This window comes from Monodelphis domestica, chromosome 8 (genome assembly GCF_027887165.1).
Source record: "Monodelphis domestica isolate mMonDom1 chromosome 8, mMonDom1.pri, whole genome shotgun sequence".
In the NCBI taxonomy this organism is placed as follows: domain Eukaryota; kingdom Metazoa; phylum Chordata; class Mammalia; order Didelphimorphia; family Didelphidae; genus Monodelphis; species Monodelphis domestica.
In genome coordinates this window covers 10,487,198-10,493,392 of record NC_077234.1, presented here as the reverse complement: position 1 = coordinate 10,493,392, position 6,195 = coordinate 10,487,198, and the positions used below count along the sequence as shown (strand labels likewise).

The 6,195-nt window shown below is 41.3% G+C and overlaps 1 long non-coding RNA gene across 1 annotated transcript; it reads left to right on the top strand.

Moving 5' to 3' along the window:
- The first annotated feature begins 2,422 nt into the window (after positions 1-2,422).
- On the top strand, positions 2,423-5,613 carry LOC130455889 (uncharacterized). Its single transcript, XR_008914121.1, has 2 exons — positions 2,423-3,536; positions 3,867-5,613. It is a non-coding gene; the product is annotated as an uncharacterized LOC130455889 (long non-coding RNA).
- The last annotated feature ends 582 nt before the right edge of the window (positions 5,614-6,195 follow it).

The window sequence follows — 6,195 nt, the reverse complement described above, 5'->3', positions numbered from 1 at the left end:
TTTGAACCTTCACAGCTTGAATAACTCACCATGCCTGCTTTATGCAGGTCCCTCTCCACCTGATCCAGAGCACTTTGTATAGACACTTCTTGCTGGTTTTGGAACTCCTGCAGCTATGTTTTGAAAGAGGTGAAAGCTCTTAGAAATACCTGGAAAAACGTAGAAGTTTTGGATGTGCTTGCCAAATGAAGAGGCTTGGACTTGATTGAACAATGCAGAATCCCATTGAGCAGGCTGGGCTTGTTTTCATTGCCCCAAAACCAGAATGAGGAATTTTCCTGGGAGCTCCTAGTTTACCTGTAACAGGATGCTGAAAGGCGAATGCATGATGAGGAAAACTATTGAGTGAAGAGCTCACTGGGCTTGTCAGCATTGCCCCAAGAGTCAACCTGACAGTTCTCTAGCTTGAGTGCTTATCTCTAAAACAGTATAACACTTTCTCTTGTGAAAGGGAATTAAAAAAAAATCTTAACTTAATCAAGTACTTGGAGCCTCCATCCTTTTAACTTAATCAGTCAGGAGCTTGTGAATTCTTTTGATACAAATTCATACCTTCAGAGGATGGGAGGTGGATCCCACAGACACTGACCCCTGGGCAGTGCTAGGCAAATTGAGAAATTTTGATTGGTTCCTGAGATATGATAGACCAGCCCACAGTGAAAGGAAAGGGGAACCAGAGAGACAGGAAGTAATGTGGAGAAAACTACTTATAAAAGTCAGCAGAGAGCATTCTGGGTCACTTCTGTTTCTGGCTCTTGCTAAGGGAGGACCTCTGCATTGGTGTCTCTGTGTTGGATTCTTCTGCTTGGCATTTATTCTGTGTTGGAGGACTTCTACTTTGGAGACTGAGACTCTCCCGCTCTTTTGGCCGGAGATTGGAAGCTTGTTGGGGATTGAGCTAGATTTCTTCGGAGCAGACTTTGAGTAGTAGGCTAGACAATTCCCCTATCACCTTCCTACATTTGCCTCTTTGCTATCTCTATCCTGCTGCAATTAAGCTACTAAAGCTTCTAACAGCCTCGTGACTTGAGTTAATTTTATAAATGGCGACTACAATAATTTTTTAAAAATTCTTATATTTGTCAAACCCATTTTTAATTATTACACTCTGTGCCCTTTTGAAGATAATAGTGACTTTAAGAAGCTCCTCACCATTTTATTAGAGGATATAAGAAGAGAAGATTTACTCTGCAGGAGAACAGAGAGAAACAGAAAGGGATTAATGGGAAGGAAAGTAGTTTTGTGTGGTTCAGATTGTTTCTGAAGGAGCCAAGGACACAAAGGCGGGAAGTCAAGAGTTCTGAGTTGTTCTGGGCAAATAGTTTTCTCTACTGTCTCTTTCCAAGTTTTATATAAATATGTATCCACTTTCCCCCTTAGATACTGTGTGTATTCATGGGAAAGTGTGACTCAGGTTTAATGGGTGGACTGTGGTATTATATAAATGGAAAGTATGTTAGTGGGGGCTCAAGAGTATCTTCAATAAGTACTGGCTATACAAAGATGAAAAGAAAATGATCCTGCCCTCGAGGAGTTTATATTTTGCTGCTAAGATAAAAAGAGAAGAGAAATGTGCCTAGTAAGAAGCCCTAGGACCCCTGTACATTGGGGAGAGGATATAGATGATGATCCAGAAAAGGAAAGGGACAAGGAGTTGTAGATAGCCAGGAGGAAAACCAAGAAAGACCAGCATCATGAAAATCCAGGGAGGAGAGATTGTTTAGGAGGAGCGAGTAGCCAGTTGTCAAATGATGCAGAGAAGTCAATGAGGATGAGCACTTAGAAAAGACCATCAGACTTAATAATTAAAAAGATCATTATTTATTTTGGAGAGAGACATTTCATTTGAGTGATGGGTAGGATTGGAATCCAGGTTATAAGAAATAATTGAGATAGAAGGCAAGAAGGCCAGATAGAAAATGAAAATCAAGAGAAAAGTTCTACTATCCCACAAGAGAAAGACCAATTATGATACTGCTCCCAAAATTCAGGTGATGGGGAAAAAGTCTACCAAAAAGCTTTTGGACATCTCCCTTCAAACATGAGTCTTTTAGAAAAAGTTTGGTCATGACAGACAAGATAATAAAAATAGAGGCAGCGAATACTAGCTGCATTTTTCTTCATTCACCAGACAGTTCCTGCTTGCTAATTCGGAGGTTTTCAAACCTTTGGGTCTCAGCATCCCTTTAAATTCTTGAAAATCGAGCATCCCAAGGAGCTTTTGTTTGTTTTGGTTATAGTTATTGATGTTTACAGTCTTTAAAATGAAAACTGATAAAATTCAAAAAATATTTACTTATTAATACTTCAAAATGTCAAAAGAAAACATGTTAACATTTTTTATAAAAACAACTTTTTGAAAAAAAAGCGCCAAGAGTGCCATTGTGATGTATTTTGGCCAATCTATATAATCTATATTTTATTTGGCACATTAAAATACCCAGTTAACTCCCCCCCCTCCCTTCTCCTATTAGAGAAGGCATCATTTGACAAAAAGATACATGTATATATGAAGCTATATCTTACTTATTTCTATTGATCGGTTCTTTCTCTGGAGACGGATATACAAATGTTATTTCTTTTGCTCTCTAGAATGTTCTCTCGGTTCTGCTCATACACACGTCGTTTAGCCATTCGCCAGGTGCTGGGCATCCCCTCTGGTTCCAGTTCTTTGCCCCCACAAAGAGCTGCTAGAGATATTTTGGAGCTTGGAGGTTCTTTTCCTCTCCCCCATCACCTCCGGTCAGCTTGGCTAATTCTCTTTCATTTCTGGCATCCTAGAAGCCAGCTGGGCTCCTCTCTCTGCTTCTGCATTCAGTGTGTTGGGATGGTGTTGAGGTTGAAGCAGAAAACAAATCCTCACAGACGTCAAGCTGGCAAAGGGAGGAGGGTCTGAATGACTTTTCAGGTCAGGCTGGATATTCGTGTCGATACTGTGTGGATGCTCAGTAAGGGGCTGTTTCTCAAAGGTTGGTTGCAATGGGAAACTGACAGCACACGATGAACCTTTTCCTCCTTTGTTTCATTACATGCGATTGGCTGTTGATGCACGACATCGTAGCATTCCGCACTGGCCATTTGGAAAGGCCGAGGGGTGCGTGTCCTCCCAATGTTGACACATTTCACGATACAGTATAGACACATAAGTTCCATTTGCTAACGCCACCACCGAGCTCGTCCAGAAAGGCTTTGGCAAGCCATCGACTTCTGGGTGGTGAACGTTTCCCAAAATTCTGATTTTCCTTTGGAAGCTCAGCTTTTCTCACTGGTGACAAATCCTGCCAGTTGTTATGTTGACGAGGTGAGAGGATGGCCAAACACTCCTGTCTGACCCAACGTTGGTCAGCCATTCTTTCGAGTACAAATGGTGCTCCATGAAAAAGAATCGGCTCAAACACTTTCAGTCTGCTTTGAGGAAGTTGATAAAAATATGAATGAAGAAAAAACTGTAAGATTTCCCCTCGATCACAGAACAGGAATTAGAATCAGAAGATAAAGAAGAAGATGATCAGCTGTTCTCAATACATTTAGGGAAGGTAGGTGATACAGTGGGTAGAGTGTTGGACCCAGCCTCAGAAAGACCCGAGTTTAAATCCAGCCTCACACACTTACTAGCTGTGTGGTCCTGGGCAAGTCACTGAATCTGCCTGCCTCAGTTTCCCTCATCTATAAAATGGGGGTAATAAATTATTGTGAGGTTCAAATGAGATCCTATCTGTAAAGCACATAGTAGGCATTAATAGGATATAAGTAATAACAAATGTAATAAGCATATAATAAATAGACAATGTCTATTATATATGTCATAAGCATAATAGACATTAATAAAGGTTTCTTCTTTCTTTTCCTTCCTTTCTTCCTTCAAGTCACCAAGCCCAGATGAATTACATGCCAGGGCACTAAACAGACGGGCAGCGACGATAGTTGAGCTCCTGTCAGTGATCTCCGAAAGGTCACAGAGAATTGGCAAGACGCCACAGAATTGGAGAAGGGCAAATGTGCTTGTGTATGAGTGTCAGAGCAGCTCAAGGAAACGTGGAAATGCCATGTATGTTTTTGGTTGCCTCTCTGAGGTTCCGAACAAATGTGGAACAGTAACAAGAGAACGGCAGCAACAACACGAAGCGATCACTAGCAGACCACCACCTCACAGCTGCCAGGATTTTCCTGGACCCTTACTTTGCTTTCTCCAGAAACTGCACTGGGAATTTCACAATGGCAATGCCAGAGGCAGCGCTAATTGCAGCACCCACCTCTCCTATTTTCTTTTCTTTACAGATCAGAATTAGATTTGGGATCAGCTTCTTCCTTGTTCAGACAGAGGAGGAGAAGGAGGGAAGGAGAGGTTATGCTTCTCAATGTGACATCTGTTCTCCTAGGGAAATAATCAGCAGCCTCTTAATTCATCCAAGAAGTCAGGAACAGGGCCAAGGAAGGACTGGAGGGAAGCCTACTTGAGCTCCTCCAAAAAGTGGAAGCTCCAAGAGGGGACTCACCAGTGTAGAGAGGGAGTCAAAGTGGGACTCGTGGAGGGACATTTCAAGGAGTGTGGGCCCTGGAGGGAGAAGGTTGTTCAAGAGTAACGAGGCCCCACGCACCAACGGAAGTTTCTAGGATGAGCCAGCCATGGAGGGGGCAGAGTTTTGAAGTTCAAAGGGAGATAGGAATAGGCTCATAGGTCATATGGAAGCACTGGGGTTTACTGTGGGGAGCCATCAGGCCACAGCACCTTGACAGAGTCACGTGTGGTAGGTAAGGAGGCCACAGAGTGGTCCTTGGCAAGATGTGACTGCCCACTCTGTCCCCTTTTACATGACCTCTTTCATCAATGCCCCTTACCTATGGAATTGACATGATTATTATTCCCCCAAGTCTCAGAAGGAATAATGCAAGAGCAAAATACCTGTACCCTAATTCTCTAAAACATCACCAAAAGATCAGACCCTCAAACCCAATCCCAAAAGACTACCATGGGTTAACTTTTACTTAGGTACATAATCCCCAGTGAAACAGCAGCTACAGGCCAAGCCCAAAACTTTCCCACTCACAGAAACCTATTCTCATGAAGCCAACACACAAATCAATCATAAAGGCCCATACAAAATGTACAGGTACATCAAGCTTCAATATGCCTCAGTGACTTGATTTCACAAACCAGTAACTCAGAAACTCCCTAGTAAACCCTGAAAAATGATTAGTCTAATATTCAATCTGAATTGTGTTCTCAGTACCCCTCAACCTCAATGATACAATTGTTGATTTGTCTTTTAAGAACTGTTGATTAATTATTCCATTTTATTAAAAGCAATAAGTAATTTTCTTTGATTGTTTGTAAGCTCAAAACTCCTCACAGGGTAATGAGAAAATTAAGCCACCTGTGACAAAATCTTGTGTGAAACCTTTATGCTGTCTGTAATCACAATACAAGAATATAGAATGTTAATCAAGTGATTTATTAAAAGTTAATGTATCACTTTTCCAATTATCTCTCTTTGGACATGTGTGTTGGGTAATGTATCTGTTTGGCAAGAAAATGGGTATAAAAATAAACACCAGGCCTGGGGATGGCAGAGCAGCTATCAGTTGCAAAGCATTCCCATGGCTGTAAAGATACAGTTGTCTTCCATCTGTTTGTTTTTTGACTGATTGTTCACCTCTGGAGTCGTGAGTGAGGCTGGACCTTGCGAGTGGCAGTTTACTGAGCAGGGGAATGATCAGACCTACATTTTCGATAATTTGCTTTGGCAATTGTGTAGAAATGCTCATCTTAATAGGACCCTGGACATTTCTGGAAGCCCTCCTTCCCCATAATATATAGCCACAAACCTGGAACTATAACTTTAAGGCTTTATCATTTCAAAATAATGGCAGATATAATGAATAAAAGAAAGAAAAGGAAGAAAAAAAACACCATCCAAGCCATTCATGGAAGTAGGAGGGCAGTAACTGAAAAAAGAAAGGCAAACTAAGTCTCCAGTACAATTAATGAACCTTTTGGAATAAGTGAAAACAAAGAAAGAGCACCTAAAGGGAAGAATAACATGAAGACAACAAACAGATCTTGGGAAACAAACCTGCATTTATTGTAGAGTTCTTTGGAGTGTGTACCAGGCTACATATGAGAAAAGAGGGTCAGGAGGTGTTTTTCCAAGTGAAATGAAAATTTCCTAAGAAAAAATAAAAACAGAGATGAAA